The sequence below is a fragment of the Mytilus californianus genome, unplaced genomic scaffold (assembly GCF_021869535.1).
Source record: "Mytilus californianus isolate M0D057914Y unplaced genomic scaffold, xbMytCali1.0.p SCAF_38, whole genome shotgun sequence".
Taxonomy (NCBI): Eukaryota; Metazoa; Mollusca; class Bivalvia; order Mytilida; family Mytilidae; genus Mytilus; species Mytilus californianus.
In genome coordinates this window covers 1,420,693-1,443,983 of record NW_026262688.1, presented here as the reverse complement: position 1 = coordinate 1,443,983, position 23,291 = coordinate 1,420,693, and the positions used below count along the sequence as shown (strand labels likewise).

At 31.6% G+C, this 23,291-nt stretch overlaps 1 long non-coding RNA gene across 1 annotated transcript in view; it reads right to left on the bottom strand.

Moving 5' to 3' along the window:
- The window catches only part of LOC127736852 (uncharacterized), a 34,226-nt gene that overhangs the window by 3,943 nt on the left and 6,992 nt on the right, over positions 1 to 23,291 (bottom strand). Inside the window, exons 2-4 of the long non-coding RNA XR_007999222.1 lie at positions 9,741 to 9,984; positions 8,187 to 8,428; positions 2,846 to 3,377 (exon numbers count right to left, since the gene is read on the bottom strand). This is a non-coding gene — a long non-coding RNA (uncharacterized LOC127736852). The remainder of the gene's footprint in view (positions 1 to 2,845; positions 3,378 to 8,186; positions 8,429 to 9,740; positions 9,985 to 23,291) is intronic.

Sequence of the window (23,291 nt, the reverse complement as noted above, 5' to 3'; positions counted from 1 at the left end):
AAGTATTTTTTTATTTGAAACAAAGATAAATTCTTCACAATTTTTTGAAAAGTGCAAATTTAACTGAGACTAACAGGGGAAAATCAATGGTGGTATTACACCATGATACAACTATCCACCAAAGTTCAAATAAAACGAAAGCAAGCAATTATAGGCAACCGTACGACTTTCAACAATGATAAAAACCCATCCCGTATAGTTCGCTATAAAAGGCACCGACATGAAAAATGTGAAACAATTCAAATCAGAAAACTAAAGGCCTAATTTATAACAAAACAATTTACGAAAAACAAATATATCAAACATCAACCAACGACAACCAATGAACTACAGGTTCCTGACTTGGGAAAGGCGAATAAATCATGTGACGGGGTTAAACATGCGTGTGAGCTTCCAATCATCCCCTAACCTGGGACAGTGGTGTAGGAGCACAACATTAGAACAGAATATAAAAATCTGTTGATAAGGCTTAACTCATCAGATCGATACAAAGAAAAACACCAAACAAAACTGGACAGACGGGACGTGGCAGGGTATATATCCATCCCTCGTCCGTAACAACAAAATGTAAAATCACAAAAATACTGACCTCTGAGGAAAATTCTAAACGGAAAGCCCCTAAGCAAATGGCAAAATCAAAAGCTCAAACACATCAAACGAATGGAAAACAACTGGCATATTCCTGACTTGGTACTGGCTTTTTCTTATGTATAAAATGGTGGATCAAACCTTGTTTTATAGCTAGCTAAACCTCTCACTTGTATGCATATAAAAAGACAGTAAGTACAGACCTGAGAGTACTCGCAGTTATTAACAACTGGTTCAAAGCTTATAGCAACTACTAAAAAATCTAAGACTAAAATATAAATCAGTACACATCCAAAATCAAATGCATATTAAATGAATTAATGGCCACCAATAAACAGTTTCCTAGGAAACAGAATATACGAGAAAGACCCAAAATGCAACCATTTTCAGAATGTCTGTGGTATATAGTTACAACATGAGAAATTAAATGAAATTTGGGGTTGGTGCCAAAAACTCTCCTGCTTTTATCTTTATTTAGCCATTGCACCTACTGTACTTGTCTTACACTGTTTGTGTTTGAATCTTAAGCTCGTTCTAAGTACAACGAAGTATACGTAGCATAGCCAATATATGACAATAAACGTTATGCTGTATATATAGAGTCGACCACTTTATCAAGTGTCATTCGATGTCTATCTATTCGGGAAAGTTACATTTTCAAATTCTTCTAAATTCATTATCATGGTGAATCTTATTGTTTTATCAAATGAGAGAATAGTTAAATGTTTATCTTACTTCACCTTAACATGAAATATTTTAAGAATTGTTTATTGTGTCTTATATTAAAAAAATCCAAAAGAAAAAAAACATTGGTCGAGAATGGTATTGAAAAGATTAATCAAGAAACATGATTTTTTGTTATTCTTAACAAACAAAAAACATTGACCTTCTTCTGTTTCTTCTAATTAAATTTTTGAGATTTCAACATCGGTAACCTACTGTTATCTCAAATTTACACATAAATCCTAGCACATAAGAATATCAGATGCTTCTCAAAATTTGAAATTTTTTAACAAAACTCAGTTTTTACGCCAATTCTTTCTTTAAATTTATGTCATAACGTTTCGATATAGTTTTTACACGCATTATAACCTACATTTTAAATGTTGTTGCAATGGAAGCAAACAAGATTTTCACAAAATTCGCGATTTTTGTAACATAATCTTAGTTTCTGACCACAAATTTGTCCCAATTTCAATTAAAAAAATCAAACCGGACCTCTTTTTTATGCACTACAGTTCACGTGGGTTTTGCTTTTTAAACTTCCCCCACATTCATGCTAATCACTCTTATATATTAATATAGAATTTACATACAGACGACTAGATGAACAAACAGACAGAAATCAGACCAAAAGACAGAATGGCAGACATTGCACGGTTGTAGGGTTGTTATAATAATAAGCTGACTTTTTTGTTATTTTGTTATTTTGGTTAATTTCTTTTTATTTATTAGAAACAGTTGAAACAACGGCAATCTTAAATGGTCATGATAGGCAATCATTCCAAATATTAATAACACAGAACCGTTTCAACAACATTACATGTCTGTTGTTTCACATCTTATATAACCTTCAGTATAAAAAAAAAGAAGATGTAGTTTGACTATCAACGAAACAACTCTCCACCAAAGACCAAAGGTTAGAGAAGATAACAACTATAGGTCACCGTTTGGCCTTCATCAATGATCAAAATCCATTCCATATAGTTAGCTGTTCAAGGCCTTGAAATGACAAATGTAATTCAATTTAATCGTGAAAACTACCAACCTGATTTATGTACAAAACAAATATGATGTAGCATCAGTAATCTTCAATGTTTAGTTTTTGTTTTTTATTTTTTCACAAATATCCATGTACTAGAATATCAGTGTTAAAGTAATTGTGTCTAGATAGATAAAGTAAACTACTACACGAAATTAATTTTAAATTGATGCATAAAATGGGACTTTTCGAAATTCATTCCTCATCAATCGTAGAGGCAATCAGCTATTATATATAATATTTTTAAAAAAAAATAAGGTGCTTAAACTTGCATTTTAGATCAATTGCTCCTAATACCAACAAAATGGAAGCTAAACCCAGCTCATAAAAACCTCTACATAATGTGTCAAACATTGCAAATGCAACTGTGTGTCCTTTTGCATTTTATTAACTGTCAAGCGGATTGTGCAATTCAAAACATTAATATGAAATATCTGTATATTTCCACAGACCCCATCATTATGAAATGTTTAAATTGAACTTAAAAGCAGATACCTGTGGTCGCTCTTACGCTGTCAACATATTTCTGTACTTCGTGAAGTGTTTCATCAAAACCGTCAGATGTGTGTTCAAGTGCTTCTATTCTTTCTTTATGTTTGCCGACAAAATCTTGAATCCGACTGCAAAATGAACTCACATTTTTTTCTAATGCTTGTTTCTTCTTCTCACTTTCCTTGACAATGGTTTCCATACTAGTGAATTTTGAAGCAAGAAGCTGTTGCCAATTCTGAAATTCTGTTAAATCTCTTTCAGCCCTTTGTTCTGCCTTTGTATTCAGTCGTTCATATAAAATATGTATGTTTTCATTACTTTCTTTAATCTCCTTTCCTAAATTACTTTCTGTTATTTTTATTTTTTCTTCTATATTTTCAGTCATCTGTTCTAACTCATCTTGAAGACTAGAAACCTTTGTGTTGAGTTGTATTTGGGTTGACAACATTTGGGCCATTGAGTTATCCAGTATCTTTGTTTTTGCATCCTTTAAACTTGCAGCAGTAGGTTGTGAATTGTCAAGACCGTTAATAGCCTGAAAAATAAGATTTCTTTACAAATGAGTTGCAGTATATAATACAAATGACTTGCTTATAGTTTTCACTAATGTGTCAAACTTGACTTACTGTCCATGCTGCTGTCATTTTTTAGATTTGAGATAATAAGATATTTCAGCTTTTGTTGTCGAACAACCTTATTATTTTATGTGTTCTGCTGAATTATTTTCTTCGTATTCCGTATTGTGATATTGGAAGATGTCGAGTAGATATTAGGCATTTGATGTCAAAGAGTTATTGCGCTTTTGCATTTCTTCCAATTTAACCAAACACTATTGTTTGTTTTTGCTACTATTTGGATACGTAAAAGAAACGAACAATTGTGTTTCCCAAGTTGCTATATACACACATGATATCAATTATTAGGAACTTTGACAAAAGCGATTTCCCTAAATGTATTCGACATAAGTGAAATTTTATTGTAACTCGTAATCCGTTACCTAAAGTTATAGAGACCAAGGTTGTTTTGATTTAAGGTCCTATGTTTATATAAAACAAAAAGAGGTCAGCGACACAGGACAAGGTCATGCTTTCATCTATGATGTTTGCTGGTTATCGCTTCTACGTAGAACCCGTAACACATATCTGCAAAAATGTTTTTCAAATTTTTTGTATTGCAACATGACATTACTTCAATATATGCGGGTCTTAAATGGTATGATGACAACTTATATGAGTTTTTCCCCTGGATTGTTTTGAAATTGGCTTTATGGTGAAAAAAGCCAAATAAAGAAAAGACCTTTTGGCTTTTATGGATTTAGGTTTATGACCTTCTACCTTGAAAATGAGGTCAATGTCAATTTGACATTTTTTATAAATTCATTCTGGTCTATTGTATCAGGTTTGAAAACATATGCCATTGAAAAAGATCAACTAGAAGTGACATTGTGTAATCAGGAAGTAGACTTTTTCAATTAATTTCGTGTAAAAGTAACCAAAATCATATATTTTTTGGAACCAGTGTGAAGTAACCCATACATGTATAAGAAACCAGATGATATTTTTTGTAATCCAGGAGTAGCAAAACATCTCCCTTATTTCAACCAAAAGTTAAGTTGACATATTTTATTTGCTTATATATGCAAAAGGTTGAGACACAAAACAAACTTATAAAATCTTCTCTCATGACAATAGATATAAAGCATGCTTGCACACAATACATTATATATATTGGATAATAATTAGGAGATTAAAAAAAGATGTGATACGAATCTTCACGCTTTGCACCACAGCGACAAAAAGGAATCTGAAAGTAGATAGACTCTGTTAAGGTCATAATTCAAATAACATGAATTAGAAGCTGAGCATCTAAGTTGAGTCAAAATAATGTTAGATTTTTCGAATGACAAATTCATAATGCTTAGGTACTTGGGCTTTCGAATTAAGTTTAATGTGTTTTTATTCTGTTTTGAATTTACCTAAAGAGTCAACCACATTATGGTTATTCCACAGTCGCATAGTTGCAGGTTTGAAGGATTCTTGTGTCGATGAAAGTCTACAAAAGTGTATGTTATATCATTCCCATTACGTATTGGGTAAACAGCTGTACTTTTGATTGTTGGTGGAATTAAATTGCAAAGATAACCAAGTGCATTATATGTTGACTATTATAAAGTAATTGTAACTTCATTCTTTCTCTTCGTTCAGCAGGAGTTTTCCAACCAATCTCATTATAGATAATTATACTACTAGTAAAAATAGGAGGACCTGTTACAATTCTGGTTGCCTCAACCTGCAACTGCTCTAATTTGTTACAATAACGCAAACCCATATTATCCCAATTTTCACAGGCAAAGAACCAAAGGTACATCTAAACCATGTATTTATATAACTTCTGTTTATAGTCAGCTGATATCAGAATAGTTGATAACTTAATGGTAAAAGCATCAAACTAAACATAATGAAAGATTGAATGGCATGGACTTTTTCAGATATGACGCCTAGAAAAAACAATCCAATTGGACCGCAATATAAAAGATGGCGGCTGACATAAGGTATTGGAAATACAACACACTATACATTTGTTTAAGTCCAACAATATGCAAGAGTTTAGTACATATTCTAGTATGGATTCAATTGCAAGCCTAGGCTATTAGTTTTTTAAATATTATCAGCTTCTTTGTTCACAATTCTTCTCACAATTGAAATATACACCCTTACCTCATGACAAATTGTCAAACATGCTTATAAAAGTTCTTTCAATTGTTAGCAAACATCAAAAGATTAATAAGCAATTGATCTTTTTATGTATTCTAATAAGTATTGAGATAGTGGAAATATTTGGCTGTAATATCTAGGTTTGACACAAAATGTGTAATGAGAATATGATGAAAATAGTAAACTAATTTTCAGATTTCATCATTAAAAATAAAAGTTAAAAACTCATTCAGTTAAATTGTGTTGTGATTTCATGGGTATAATCTTCTCTGCAGTTGTACAGTTCCTTGTGTAAGTGCTGGCATTCAATGTATTTTCTAGTATATATTGAAATGCTTGTATCTACCATGTCTACGTGTTAAGATCTTCATTGGGGATCTTTCCATGTCCTGACTTGTAAACAAGTTGTTATATTTCATTAGCCACTTAAATTTCTGGTTAGGGTACAAAAATGTAACTCACAAAAATTGGTACCTCACAAATAAAAGTACTTTTTCAGTAAAGAGCTAAGAAAATTTAATAGGCTTTTTTTTTAAACACGACTGATATATTTTATTGCACTCTGTTATCAATTTATTTAGTGAATCTAATAAAGTAGATTGATATGTTACATAACAATATTAATGACTTCATGTTTACCAGATAATGGTTTCTCATATAAGTGTATTTATCCAGCGTGTTTGCCATCATCAGTTATGATGTTCTTGATAGTTTGAATATATACAATATATATAAACAAATTGACAATTATTATCATAATTTCATTTATGTTTGTAGCATAAGTTTAAGTTTGTACTACAATTGTCTCGCTATTATGTAAACCTTTAGGTATTAGATATAAATAAGAAGATATGGTATGAGTGCCAATGAGACAACTCTCCAGCCAAGTCACAATTTGAACCTGTTTGTGAAGTTCAGATTAGATTTACAAAATTCCCAGGTCATGCAGGTAGACATGAGTATGCATACATCAAAATATACTACACAAAATAACAAAAAAATGAAAATAAGTGTACGTGTTATACAACATTATATCTTTCAAACAATATTCTGGTGTTGGACAGTACATATATGTAAGTCATCGAGTAACGTGCTATACATGTTGGTGAGGAAATACAATGTATCTTAAGAGTTAACACTTTGATGATTGTTATATGTAGTTGAGGTTTTTTTTTTTGTCAATTAATTTGCAATGTTTTCTTTTATTAACATTATTTACAACAATTGTTTTTTTAATATTTCTACTTTGATTATTATGAAATATCTATGCTGTTTCTCTTAGATTCAGATATATAACATGATTTGTATATGGAAAAATATTACAGTCAAAAGGTAGTTAATTTAATCGTTTATTTTATATTCTACTATAAGATTTTCCTTATTTAAAATAAAGTGGAAAATATAAACGTGGAATGTGTCAAAAAGACAACAAACCGACCAAAAACCAGAAAACACCCCAAGACCACCAATGGGTCTTCAACACAGCGATAAATACCCGCATCTGGGGGCGGGCTTCAGCTGGCCCCTAAACGAAAATGTGTACTAGTTCAGCGAAAATGGACGTGACACTCAAATCTGAAACATATAAATGAACCAAAATTAAAAAAAGACACACAAGACTAACAAAGGCCTCAGGCTCCTGAATTGGGATCGGCGCAAAAATGCTGCAGGTTTAATTTAAACATGTTTTGCGATATTTCAATCCTCCCCCTATAACTCTAGCCAATGTAGAATAAACAAACATACATCAATACGTACAGTAAAACTCAGTTTAAAAGAAGTCGAGTCCGATGTCAGAACAGGTAACAAAAGAAACTAAGCTATGACAATGATACATAAATTAACAAAGGACTATAAGCAGTTACTGACATGCCAGCTCCAGACCACAATTAAACTGATTGAAAGATGAGTATGTTTTTTCTGACACCTAAGAAGTTAAGTAGGCCTAATATGTTTGATACAAAATCAGAAATGGGGCTGTAAGATAGAAAAAAGTGTTCATGGTCCTCTTTTATATAAACTACAATGATTACATATACATGATATATTATCTGACAGTATTTTCCATTTTGCTAACAAGTTGCATGGTAGAACGAAATGAATTAACTTCCACGTAAACATTTAACGTTTATTGTCAGGTAGAAGGTAAAATATAAACATGATCAAGTTAAACAATTTCTAGTTTATAATTTAAGCTTTTGGCAAACAATTTTTCCAAAGTTATTACTCCTATTGGTTTATCTGGTTTGTTGTCATTTATAATGATACTATAAATTTGTTTTGTACTCATTTTAAAATCGATTTCTTTGTTATGCATGCTTTTTATACCATTTATAGTTTAATGATTACTAACCTAGGTTTTAATTGAATTATTTTGACTTATTGTACATGTATAACAATCTTTTAGCATTGCTTTTTTTATTTAAGATATCTGCCTGATCAAATCCTGTTATTTTTTTCAGTTTAGCAAGCATGAATGCCTCTGAAATTTGACTTCTTTCATCTTTTATGTCATCTATAACAAAACATGTTGATTTTTATCCATTCTGCAAAGAATGTTTAAAAGGCTTGTTATAACTTCGCAATTGTTCTATAGTTTTAACAGCTACATATTCCACTTTTATAAGTACCTGCTCTAATGTATTCCAGATACCCACATAGTCTACATTGGATAGTGTACCATCCTCCGAATGCGACACCAGAAAGTTTTTATAAAATTTTAAGCGTGCAATGTTTGCCCCGTCACTTATTTCATTAGGATTAGGCAGCAGGTCAAATCCATTCACAGGAGCTACCACCACTGGAGGTAAGTTACGAAGTAGACAAACAATTAATGTCAAGTCTAGATCTGCCGAGGTTACTGCTGGTGCCCCTGTAATAGAAATATATAACAATAGAATAATGGATAGATATACGCGAATACTGCAGAAGTAATAGTCTGGAGCAAGCAAATACTCATTGTCGGGTTTTCATTTGCTGAGATAACTGTCAGTAATCTTGGAATAGAAAATATGTAATCACCAATGACTTCTGATGATACATGTAACAGTACAATCACAATATCGAATTTCTTATGTTAATTTAGAATCAACAATTTATGGTACCTTTATACCCTCTTTAATGGTTTGCAAACATTTCGAAGGCGGTCCCCTGTATCAGAATACAACGGATAAAGAGAAATCAGGACTATTTTTCATTTTTAAAAGTTCACACACTAGTTACTACTTTTAGGTTTTTGGTGGGGTTTGAATTTCTCAGTGTTAAATTTGCTATGTTGTGTTTTGTGGCTGTTGTTTGTCTATTCGCCTTTTTTCTTTGTTTGTCAGCGTTATCAGTTTGTTTTTTGTTAAACCATACGTTATTAATCGTTTATATACGAAGGTAGAAATATGATTGATTGATTGATGTTTGCTCACCATCCAGTGGAAACTATTTCATGAATATTCAGCATTGGATGAGACATAACAAGAGAGTGATAAAAACAAGTTGATATGACAATCTTGAGATAAATATGACTTAAAAACACAATTACGAGGTGGCGTTCAATATGCATGACAATGCATTAGAAGAATGTACTTGCAACTTAACTACAAAGTTTGACCACATGACACTCTTGACGAAAGTTGGTTTGTGAATGAATGACGCAAATAGTGAAACTTTTTAGTTTCGGCTTCAATAAAAAAAATCAGGTCCAGCATGATGTTTTGCTCAACTAAAGGGCAGCCCAAAACCCTTAAGAGGCGAGTCTGGGGGCTCTGTCTTTAGGAAATCTCTACCCATTTGATATGGCAGTGGACTTGCTTCCTCCTAGAAAACTTACCTTGTGAAGATGCCATTGTCCTTGTTATAAAACTTGTTTGCTCGTTTGTAAACTTACAATTTAAAAAAAATGATTTGAATTGTTTAAAATTCTCAAGACAGACATAGATTGGCATAGCAGACATTTTTTTACAATTTTTCGATTTTTTAAATTGTTAATGCTCTGTATATGCATATCGTATTTATATTCCTTCATACTGTTATGATTCAAGTGCAACTGATTAGTCTTCTGTAGACAGAATGCGCTTCTGGAACACCAAATTAAAACCTGGTATCTTTGATGAGTTTTATCTCCTTCCTGGTGGAAGACACAGAATACTTTCATTATCCTGGATAGAGAACTATGTGTTCTCATAGGAACTTACCTGGTGGAGGATACAGAATATTCCATTGTCCTGTATAGATAACTCGTTTTCTTCAAGGAAGGGGATTATACAGCTGCTGCAATATAGCCTTGTTTCCTGGGATATGTAAATCAGCTGATAAATGTGGATGTAGTTTATCAAAAAATCTTGTGAGTGCTACAGTGGCTACTCTGTAGTTCAGATAAACAATACGAAGAAAGTTTTCTTCTTCGTTTGATACCATGCTGTTATTTTTTTTATCAATCTAAAATTAAAGAAAAATCATAAGTTCAAACGACATCTTTTTTTAAGCTTATATAACGACATTTAGATGCAGGTAAAACACAATAAAAAGAACACTTAGGTTGCACTTAAAGCCAAAAATAAAGGTAAACACAACAGAATAACAAGAGGCTGTCAAAAACTTAGCAAACCAGGATTTTATAACAATCATTTGTGTTATTGATATAGCATTGAAGAGTCATAACTTCTGAATGACAAAAATGAAAAAAAATCGGGAATACAAAACTTGACCTCAATAAGAACTACATGTATAAACTAATAAAACTTATTTGCTCGTTTGTAAAATTACTGTTTAAAAGAAAATTGAATGACTCAAAATACTCAGACAATGCATACATTGGCATGGCAGAAATTTTGTACAACTTTTTGTTTTTTTTTTTTAATTGTTAATGCTATATATATACATGTATATAGTCAAATGCGTTTTGTTTAAATATACTTTTTCACATTTTTGGTCTTTTGGAAAATGTTATTTGTGCTGTATTTAGACCCCTCTAGCAAGAAATTTGTTTTGCATGCACACGTACAAAAATTGCGGTTTTTATCCAACGCAATCATAGGTTTGAACGTTGTTTTCAATTTAGACTTGTTTATATTTTTTCGTTTGGGCTTGTATTATATTTTGCCTTCGGGTTTATATGATCCGTTCATCCTTTTTTGACTCCTCAAATTTAAAGAGTCTATCCTCAATTGAGGTAAATTGTATGGCTTTCCAAATACCGTTTCAATTTCTAACATCACTGAAGAGACATTAATTGTCGAAATCTGGATATGGTGTACAAAAACCTTTGCACCTTTTGTTTGCGGTATACCATCGTTTCCGTAAGTTTATTGTTTTCTGTTTAGTATTAAATTTACATCAATTTATTACATCGGTGATCCGTTTATTTGGCAATCGCCAATGGCAGTCAGCAGGGTTTAAGAACATTTGTTGTTCGACCTGTTAGTCAAATGCGTTTTGTTTAGATATACTTTTTCACATTTTTGGTCTTTTGGAATATGTTGTTTGTGCTGTATTTAGACCCCTCTAACAAGAAATTTGTTTTGCATGCACACGTATAAAAATTGCGGTTTTTATCCAACGCAATTATACGTTTAAACGTTGTTTTCAATTTAGACTTGTTTATATTTTTTCGTTTGGGCTTGTTTTATATTTGCCTTCGGGTTTATATGATCCGTTCATCCTATTTTGACTCCTCAAAATTCAAGAGTCTATCCTAAATTGAGGTAAATTGTATGGCTTTCCAAATACCGTTTCGATTCCTAACATCACTGAAGAGACATTAATTGTCGAAATCTGGATATGGTGTACAAAAACCTTTGCACCTTTTGTTTGCGGTATACCATCGTTTCCGCAAGTTTATTGTTTTCTGTTTAGTAATAAATTTAGATTCATTTATTACATCGGTGATCCGTTTATTTGGCAATCGCCAATGGCAGTCAGCAGGGTTTAATAACATTTGTTGTTCGACCTGTTAGTCAAATGCGTTTTGTTTAAATATACTTTTTCACATTTTTGGTCTTTTGGAAAATGTTGTCTGTGCTGTATTTAGACCCCTCTAACAAGAAATTTGTTTTGCATGCACACGTATAAAAATTGCGGTTTTTATCCAACGCAATCATAGGTTTGAACGTTGTTTTCAATTTAGACTTGTTTATATTTTTTCGTTTGGGCTTGTATTATATTTGCCTTCGGGTTGATATGATCCGTTCATCCTATTTTGACTCCTCAAAATTCAAGAGTCTATCCTAAATTGAGGTAAATTGTATGGCTTTCCAAATACCGGTTCGATTCCTAACATCACTTAAGAGACATTAATTGTCGAAATCTGGATATGGTGTACAAAAACCTTTGCACCTTTTGTTTGCGGTATACCATCGTTTCCGCAAGTTTATTGTTTTCTGTTTAGTATTAAATTTAGATCCATTTATTACATCGGTGATCCGTATATTTGGCAATCGCCAATGGCAGTCAGCAGGGTTTAAGAACATTTGTTGTTCGACCTGTTAGTCAAATGCGTTTTGTTTAAATATACTTTTTCACATTTTTGGTCTTTTGGAAAATGTTGTTTGTGCTGTATTTAGACCCCTCTAACAAGAAATTTGTTTTGCATGCACACGTATAAAAATTGCGGTTTTTATCCAACGCAATCATAGGTTTGAACGTTGTTTTCAATTTAGACTTATATATATATATATATATATATATATATATATATATATATACTAACATTGAAATGTAATAGATCTTTAAAAGTTAGAAAAAACACATGTTGTGCTAGAAACTCTATGGAATAAAGTGGACTAGACGTTAATGAATGTTTTGACCACAATATGAAATTAAGCGGTTGTCCTTTGTTGATGTTTATCATATTTGTTCTTTTCTTTTAAATGTTTTTCTTTTTTTCACATAAATCTGGCTGTTGGTATTCTAGTTTGAATAGTTTTACATTTTGTCGTTTATGGGGCTTTTTATAGCTTGCTATGCAATTTTTTGTAATAGTTGAAAGCAGTACGATGATCTATAAAGGCTAACATCTTGGTCTCTGGTGGATAGTCGTCAGAAATCATACCAATTCTCATAATCACATAAAGATGAATATATAATATCCTTATACGAAGTTAGATAAAACAGAACTATAGTCACACAACCCTTAAGACCTGGAACATGCTTTCTTCGTGTTATAACAGACAATCACAAAAGCATCATAAAAAAATACTAAAAGAAAATGTATAAGAAATAAAAAAAAAATCAATTACAAATAGAATGATGACATGCCTCAGGCAACGAAAAAAGAAAAGAAAAATGCATTCTAATGTCAGAGAGAACAAAGGCGAGGGAGGATGGAAGATTTTAAAAATGAATATCCTGGCCTATGAAGAGCTGAAAATAAATTGCATAATATAAAAATGAAAATGAATAATCTGCAACACTTAACATGCAAAATGCAGAAATAAAATGAGTAAAAAAGTGGAAATACATTTTAGCGCGGCTTTGACGCGGATAAAAATAGGGGAAAATTCTCCTAGCCCCCAGAAAAATGATCGTTCGGTCCTCAATGATCTTAGAAAAAATATGCAAAACAGAGCTAGTTATGACAAGATTAATGCACGCCAGCAAAAATTAATCGATACTACCTTATTCGATAAATCTAAAAAAGGAAAACACTAGGGAAATTAAGCGGTTTTATTGATGAGTTTAAATAAATAAAAACTGAAAATCCGCTACAAAAAAGGTTTAACAGCAATATGAACACCAATTCTATGTGAATTGTTAATGGAATGATTTTCAAGGGAAAGTTAAGATCTGAAATTACCCACCGATGTTGCATTATTTGTTGTTGTGGTTCATGGTAATTTAATTTGACGTATATTTCAAATAAAACACTTTCGAGTTATGTCCTTCACCGGAAAAGCTCGTCAATTATGCAAGCCTTTGATGACGTCATTTACGAGATAGAAGGGATCGCCTGTATCACTGCACTATCAAAATTTATCAAGCGTCTTCATGATCGTCATTAGTAGGTACTTAACCATAATACCCTAATAACATAATTACTGATTATCAATTATAAGAATTTAATTTGCCGAATAATTCGTGCAAAAAAAAAAAAAAAAAAAAAAAAATACCGAAATCCGAGGAAAATTGTAAACGAAAAGTCCCTACGCAAATCGCAAAAACAAAAGCTCAAACACATCAAATATGGATAACAATATTTATGATGCAATATAGCATCGTTTTTTTTTCAACCGCTCGCTAAACATGGGAAGGTAGTGACGATACCCCTAAACGCACGATTGATATTCGCTAAAGATTGGACGGAAATGCAACGAACCCGAAAGTAGTATATTAGATTTTCAAAGAAATCCTGACTTTCATAAAACTTGGCGAGAACATCGCTAAACAATTGATTAATATTTACCAAGAAGTCTGCCAAGATGGAGGTAAAGGTAAAAACCAGAAAAAAATTTCTTCAATATCATTTTCAATAATATCTAATCTACCGTGCTCTGAAATTATTTCTTTTTTCAAGAAACCTGGTATTGCACCAACTAGACCATAATATTAAACAAAATTGGTATTAACTGTATATTGAGATTTAAGCTAGTCAAATGTCAGTATATTTTTTCCGTCTGAGATTAGATCATTTATAAAAAAAAAATATACCCTCATTAAAGTAATTTACATAAATTAATGACTTTCCACATCTTTTACTACTAATGTTCAGCCAAAGGAGTTGCCTCAAGATATTGATGGCGTTTTGTTCATGTTTTATCTTTTTCTGGATTTTGTTTGGACATATTAAGAAAACATGTCTCTCCAAAAAGGATATAAGTTTATAATAATAGTTTCCAAACCCTCTTCTGTCAGGTGCAAGATCGTATCACTCCGACATTTTTTGTATATAATTTAATAATAAAGTCTTCCAAGTGAAAAAATTCAAGGGATCTATTTATAAAGCAATGACCTTTTAAGGGACATACAAAATCTTTCTGTATTGGGGAATTTTAAACATCCTTCATCATAATGATTTATAATAAGCTTCTTTTTTTTTCGCTAACCATCCCATAAAGATTTGATGCAAATTCCTTGAATTTTTAACATAACATAGACTAGTGGATTTGGAAGTACTGTCAGAACCTGCCAATTTATGTCAAGTTCATGTATGCCCAGAAACTAAGAAGGCTTTCCATGCTTTTTGTTTTTTTCTGTAAAGTTTTCTAAAGTTTCATCCTCATTGAAGAGATCGAAATGAGTTCCAACAGCTGAATGTTTCCTGATGTTTTCCATGATAATTCTTATTCGGTAACAGTTTGTTTTGTATAATCTTGATTCAACCGATATGGCTTCAGTCTATCTACATTTACTCTCAAACCTGCACAGGCAGCAACGCAATCAAATATATAGCTAAAGCTTGTTTAAGAAATAATTCATGTTCATCCAGAATCAAAGAGTAGTTGTTTGCATATTGACTATGTAAAAACTCTGAGTTGTTTACTGTGACACCAGATACCTTGGGTCATATTGTAAAGTACACTAAGCAGTTCTTTTACAAGGATGAAGAGAATGTAAACAATTCTTATAAATGACCATTATTTGAACTGCACTGGTAATGTCTGTATAGTTAACAAATTTACAAAGAGTGGGCCAATAAAGGATCATTTGATCTTTTTCAAAGCAACCAGTAATAACAGCCCAGAAATATCTTCTTCGTCTAATTTATCTATCAAATCTGATATAAGTCTAACACATTCACTAAAATATCATCCTTTTAAGATACTATTTTGTAGCTGACTTTTAATATTTTAGTAGAGTTTTCAATCAGTTTGCTATGCAAGCAGATCCGATTTCATAGTCCACACAAAGTAAAGTAAATGGATGCCAATTTTTCATAAAATGTTTTTCTTTTCCTTCCTTTGGTAGACATATTATAAGCCCTTGTCGCTGACTTTTCAATGCTCTCATTAAGGTAGTTGACAAGTGGAAATTTCATGTCAGTTAGATTTGTTTTTATTGAATTAAGTAGTAAAACCATATGCCTTTTGACTATATAATGAAATCCTGTAAGGTGATTTCACCCTATAACTCAGACGAATTAATCTCTTCTCTTCCAGGTTAACACATGGTTAAGTTATAAACGAATTATTTTCATTTATGAATGTGGCATTCTCCTCATCTCTTCGGTTAGAACTGTTGTATAAAGTTTCATAAACTAGTTTTGTTTGCGAAGAATGGCGTTTGGATATTGAAACACTTGATTACTTTCCACAACTAACTTTGATATATTTTTTTCTCTATAATGTTTTTTAAGACAACAAGAGAAATGTGTATTTCTCCCCTTCGACATGCAATGTTGCCTTCGATCTTGTTAAAATTCTTTTGAGTTTTTCTTCTCTAAGAATCCTAATTCTGTTTCAGCCTTTTCAATATCATGTCTTATTTCATCTAAATTATTAACGACATGCAAGTTGTAAATTTTTATTATTTTTTTTTTTTTAAGCATATTCTTTATATTGTTTTTCTCTGTGTTCTTAAATGAAGAGCACGAAATGGCTGTGTCCCTTATTTTCATTTTAAAAGTTGCCCAAAGTAGCTGACTATCATTTTTGTATGCCTTATCACGTTTTCAAGATCTATATTTGTGTCACATTCATAGTCAAGTATTCTGAATGGCCTTTTCGTAATAAATTTAATATCCTTCAATAAACTATTGTGATATTTCCAATTTCCCCTTCTCATGATCTGATTAATACATTTCAGCGGTGACTGGTCAGATCTTAAACTAGTCCCAGTATCTGATAGCTCTAAGTCAGAGGAAACGCAAACATAATCAAGATGTCCTTTTTCTTTGTTAGGACCTCTCTTTTTTTTACTACATTTTGTACTAAGGGATTTTGTATCCTCCAAATATCTATTAAGTCTAACTCATTCATCATTTCATGTATTCCAGTCTCCAACAACTTAAACTTTAGAATTATCAAAGAGACAAATTTTGATTTGCAATGAAAGAAAAAATTCAACACAGTCATCATTTGAACAAAACAGTGCTACAAGTAACAGTCTATAATCCTGAACAGTAATATCTTAAATAATAGGACTACCATTATAATCTAAAATGTCATAATTAATTTTATCTTCAAAGGATAACTTGATTTTAACTGAACCGGAAATATCTGAATATCGTGAAATGTTATGGACCGAAATGACTGACTGGTATCTGAAAAATCCCGTTCCTCTACAGAATGTTTTCATTTTTTCAAAATCGGAAGTAAAACATAATCTTCTTTACAGGAGAGTTCATACGAGAAAAATAAATATAGAATACATATTCCGGAATCTGAGAAGCCTCCATAGGATCTTAGGTCCACCTGTTTAAACAAGATTGCTACTTTTCTGCTCCTGATTGATTAGCTACAACATTTGCCTGTACATTCCATTTCTTGAAGCCATTGACTTTCAATTTCTAAACAGCAGTAGGTTTCAATCAGCAATGTAATATCATATAGGGACTCTGTTGGCTTTTATGACGTGATTGCAGTGTCTAAAACTATACACCATCTAAAAAATGATAAATTGAAGCAAAACTGAAAAAGAAAATTTGGGTGGGGAAAATGTGATTTAGATGTAGTTTAGGATAAAATGTGTATCTGCCACTTTTTTTAACATGACCAAATTGCAACATGGTCAGATATACACACATATTTTGCATGTCAAATATATCATAAACAATGATTTTAAGTCAAATAAGTCTCTGCCAAGCTTAATGTTATTCGTATTCTGTTTGAAATGGAAAACCATGACCTATGATGATGACTAACAACTCTATTAGATGAGAAATTAGGATGAAAAATTGCAAATTCGATTTGTTATTTAAATGCTAAAAAATAATGGAAATAATAATTTTTTTTTAACATGACTACTATATCTTATTGCACACTATTGATGTTAACAAATTACTTAGTGTACACCATTGCACTACGTATTCCTGATATATATATAGATATCCAGGGAGAATATCTAATAAAAGTAAATTGAAATTATATTACATATAAACAATTTCATGTTTACCGCGATAACTAATTTTTAAGAGGAATATGTACTCGTATCATTTAAAATGCATGTTTAATATAAAAAAAAATGTGTATGTGAAATTTTCTATCCTTTTACGGCCACTCCAAAATAAAAAGTCAGAACGGTACTGGTTGAATAAAGAAGTTGAGAATTATTTCCTAGTTGAAAATGAGTTGAGAACGCAGAAAGTATGAATAGTGTTTCTTAATGCATTTGGTTAATATATTTAAGTATGACAAATGTGGTGTCATATTTTTTTTATTTAGAGTAGAGTTAATAGTTTAAGTCAAAGATGGAATGCAAGAACTCGAAAGGAAAGACCACGTTTTTAACAGCCGTATCAAGATGTGTAGCATAACTAGTTTGCCACTTCTTGTCGGACTTAACGGTCAATTGTTAAGTACTCATTTCATATCAATAAACCACTTCATTCGAAATCATCTTATATTGAAAAGAACGGATCTACGCTTTTTTGGCAAAACAACCCTTTAATGCGGATATCAAACAATGCCTAATCATTCAATTATTTTTGTTTTGTTTTATCACTGTTCTCTAGTTACAACTCTACACAAAACTATATTATATTTTCCCTCATCTAACGCTTTACGCTGGTTGCTGGTTTGGGTTAAAGGAGGAAAGCATAAAGGGAAGTTATTTTAATAACTAATTTTATGCAAACGACGATAACCATTTATTTGTTTCTAAATTTACATTATTTTCCTAATCCTGTGGAGAACCCCTGCATAACGATCGTTTAGCTCGATGAACATTTGTCAGTTTCTACACAATGCATCTTTTAATTGCATATTCTTGGTGATCTATATATCGATAGTTTTGCAAACAACATTTGTATTGTCTGATTTTATAAATTTTCCCGCTATCCACCCCTTTCAACACTTTTAGCTCTTTATTATAATATTTGTTAGATGTTCATATATCTTTTTGGTCCATTACAAATGTATTTTAATTTGTAATTATGTCTGTTTAAGTTTGTAGGCATTTTCATTGTTGAATGCTTATGTTGCTTGTGTTACACTTACCATTCAAAATCTTTATATAGCTTAGTTGACCTTTAGTCATATTCAATCTTGACTTTCAATTTGTTTATGCTTGTATCCTGCTTGATGAAGGTTTATCCATGAAAGCGCTTCGAAGGCAAAATGTTAAAAAGAATATATTTTCATGTTAACCTTTACTTTTCTAAACGCTAACACAGATACTTGAATGTTATTAATTATTGACAGGTACTTACCACTACAGACTGATTAAAGACCACTTAGAGAAACCAGAGATTCCAAAGAGAGGGTCTTTTTGATTAATATGAATAAGAAGATGTGGTATGAGTGCCAATGAGACAACTCTCCAACTAAGTTACAACGTGTAAAAAGTAAACAATTACAGGTCAAAGTACGACCTTCAACACGGAGCTTGGCTCACACCGAACAGCAAGCTACAAAGGGCCCCAAAATGACAAGTGTAAAACCATTCAAACAGGAAAACAAACGGTCTAATCTATATAAAAAAACGAGAAACGAGAAACACTTAAGAACCACATCAACAAACGACAACCACTGAACAACAGGTTCCTGACTTAGGACAGGTGCAAACAAATGCAGCAGGTTTAAACGTTTTCACAGGCGCCAACATTCACCCTACCCTGAAATAGTAGTGTAACATTACAACACAGTAAAACACACTATAAAATATATCTATTGAAATGGCTTAACTCAATAACAAAGAAATATTAACAAAAACAAGTACACACACACTGAACGAATACATTTAATCTATGACACTATATAAATACAATATTAAATAAAAAGGAGGGAAGTAAAACAATGTCAACAAGACAACTATAACCTTGGACAAAATAGCGTTAAGTAAAATAACGTACACAGGTAAATTTAAATATAATAATTTTGTTGTTGGGAGTACGGAAATACTTTTTACAAAATAAATAAATTTGTTGTTCATAGCACAGTCTTAACAGCTCCTTTTCATCCATTATAAGTTGTCAAACAGACAAAAAACAATTGTGGAAAAGGATGCACAACTCTGGTATATGAACGATTAACAGTTGTATAAATATTGTATTTTTGTAAAGTTTGCGTTGATATTCTGTTTGACAGTCGATTTTCTAAATTATGAAACATACCATTTAATAAAAAAAGTAAATTATAATGATAATTTACAGGTAGGACGGTTTTTCATATTCTATCAAGTCTTATTTTCATTCCAGGAAGTTTTTTGATCGCAAACATGAATTTAGGAACTTGATATATGCAAATATTGTAGACCACATATTTTCCTACAGGAAGTTTTATATCAAAGAATAAAATTTCCGTATTTTGTATTTACTTCCATATCATTATTGTCCTGCTCTTTTTAAATTTTATCACATTTCGCCTTATTCATTAAAGGGGCATTAGCTGTCAAATTCATGTTCACCCATTTGACTCAAATTCTCACATTTGATTTATAACATACTAAAACGTATGTCCAAATTACAATCAGTTTGAAATAAACAGTTAACAATGCATGCACGCAATAATATATATCAGAATTTCGTGTGTATTTCAGTCTAGACGCCATCTAAATAACTATCGAGATGACCTTCGAAGACTGCCGACGGTCACATAACCCGATATAAACATAAACATAAATATAAATACATAGCGATCTCGTACAATTGGATTTTTCTAGTTCTGTTTGATTTCATGTTATAGGTTAAAAAAATAAATTAATTATCGTTATTACCTGTATAAGAATGTTTTTTGTGGATCGAATCAGTCAATGAAATGGTTTACCTTTGTTTCACTTTCAATGTTGACATTATTTTCCTTTTAATGGCTGAACACGACTAATTCATGTATAAACAATCTCTACCTAATGGGTTAAATTGAAGGTCACATGAATACGGATTCAATGAGGTCGAATTATTCACTTGTAAGTTAATAATTCATCAGCGATGTTTCTTTGTTTATTTTGACAAAATTGAACTAAATTGGCAATTAAAAGCGAATTATTGTTTCATTATTTCACTTTTATTAAAAGGATTCTATACTTTTAATACGCTTTTTTAAATTCTTTCAATTTCTTGATTAAAGAACAAGGGTGTGTTTATTATAATTTGAGTCTCATAAGAACAGCAGTGCAGAGATGAACTAAGGACATTTTAGTTGTGTGTTTTAAATTACGCGCAATTTATTTGGTTCTGGTTCGAACGAAAATGGAAAAATCGCTAATTTAACAATAAGCTACCACATATAGCAATACAATAAGAAATATAGTATGGCTTCCGTTGTCTAGAGTCTTGTATAATATTGATGATGTTGATTTTTATTTTGTATCTAAGTTGATCATACATTTTGTAAGATTAACTTAAATTGAGCTAACCTTTCTATGAAAGATATACATCCATGGCTTGTTGCAGAAAGATTTGTTCGTTGTTTTTTGTTTTCAATGTAATTTGTCATTGGTTTTCATGAATCGGCTGTTAATTTTTGCTATTTTCATTGGCATTGTTTAATGTCCATGATACTTCTTTCATGGATTGTATGTATCAAATTTGATCAATGTCTTTCTAGCAGGATTTTATGATAAAGGGTTACTATTTACAATGAAGTCTTTTAACCAACGTTTCATAATCGTAAATTCGTAATCTTCCCTGCTGATTAACATACTTGAAAATAATCAGCAAAACATAAGGAATAGAAAAAATGTGTGAAACAAAAGTTATAATAAATATAAATAAAAAAGAGAATAATGTGGGGAAATAAAGTGAAAAAAAGGATCCAGATAGGAAGATACCCTGCTCTAATTTTCTTCTAAAATTATACAGATACCATCATTAGCCGTTATGAAATATCTGTGTCACATATGAGCATATACATGGAACATGTGTGAGAGTTTTTGTATCACAATTTCGACCTTTGTATCCCGATTGTGATATCAGATTTTACTCTGTATGACCAACGCAGCGGATGTCACTAAGGAGGCAGGTCCCTGAGTTCCCAACTTGTTACTGTCATTTTTCTATGGATTGCTTTTTTGACTGTTGCCTGCTTGTTCGTTTTTGCCATTGTGTTGTCTGATTTTTTACTTGTGACTTTTTTGTCGTCCTTTGTTAATGTTTGTTTAGCTATTTTGAATACACCAAGATAATAAACATCAACTTTGTCAAAAAATGTGTTCAACCTATAATTCCAATTTGTACATCCGTTAAAATTTACCAGCCATACTGAAAGGTGGCTATATAAATATGAAGATATGGTATGAGTACCAATGAGACAACTCTCCATCCAAGTCAAAATGTATCAAAAGTTAACAATTATAGGACAAAGTACGGCCTTCAACACGGAGCCTTGGCTCACACCGAACAACAAAGTATAAATGACTAGTGTAAAACAATTCAAACAGAAAAACCATCGGTCTAATCTATACAAAAAACGAGAAAGGAGAAACACCTATAAAGCACACCAACAAACAACAACCACTGAAAAACAGGCTCCTGATTTAGGACAGATGCATAAAATGCAGCGGGTTTAAACGTTTAAACGCCAACCTTCACCCTAACCTGAAACAGTAGTGTAACATTACAACATAAAAAGACCCACTATAACATATCATTTTGAAAAGGCTTTACTAAATCAAAAAGACAAAATGACGTTTACACAGATAAATTTAAACATAATAATTGTGTTGTTAGAGTATGGAAATAAACAAAAATTAAAAAATAAAAAAAAATGTTGTTCAGAGTACGAGTACAGATGTGAAAACTTATTGTCATACTAAATACTTATCAAATGTTGTACATATTGAAAATAGTGAGACGAGATATAACATAAAATAAGTAAACATTGAAATACAGAAATACATTGAAAAATTGTGTCAACAGGTCAAATTAACACGAAAGTACGATTGGAGAGTACTTGCAGTTACTGAAAGCTAGTTAAAAAGCCCAAAGCAATTAACAATAAGAAATCGTGCGTGAGAGACTAAAATGAATTAAAACAAATCCCAGGGATTTAGTGTTTTAACGCCATGGACAGTCAAATATAATGTTAATAAAAATACAAAACTATATTGCTTTCCGACAAATTGAACTATTGGGCGATTTTCAACTGTGAAAGCCTAAGTGCCGGGTTATTGGTTTCGTTTTCTTTCATCGAATAACAACCTGTATTCTGGCTTCGTATATGTATACTTCTATTTTTTTTATTGATTCGGAGGTTATCAATATACATTGAATATATCTGAGTCGTTTCGGTTTCGAAATATCAAATACATTTTCTGTCTGCCTATTGTTCGTCTTGGGAGTATAACAGGAGTGAAGATATGTTTGTCCATCTGAATAGCTGTTTTTGTATACAATTTTACTTGATAAATAACACAATGGCTTTTGTCCCGTTACTTTATAAAACATGTACATTGCGGTCAGATGTTTAAGTCACATATTCAAAAATGCTTTTAACAACATTCTAGTGTGTTCTGAAGGGTTTATTACTTTTTTGGGAGAGGGGGAACGTTAAAGTTCAAGCAATAAAACAAATCATTAATGATGGAATGTGTCAACACTACAAAGCATATCTAAAAAAAATCGTTCAGATAATTAATATCAGAAAAATGATCATGTTGTGTTTTCTTTTTATGGGGGATGAACTGAATATGTTTCAGAATCTGGCAGGCACAAAAGG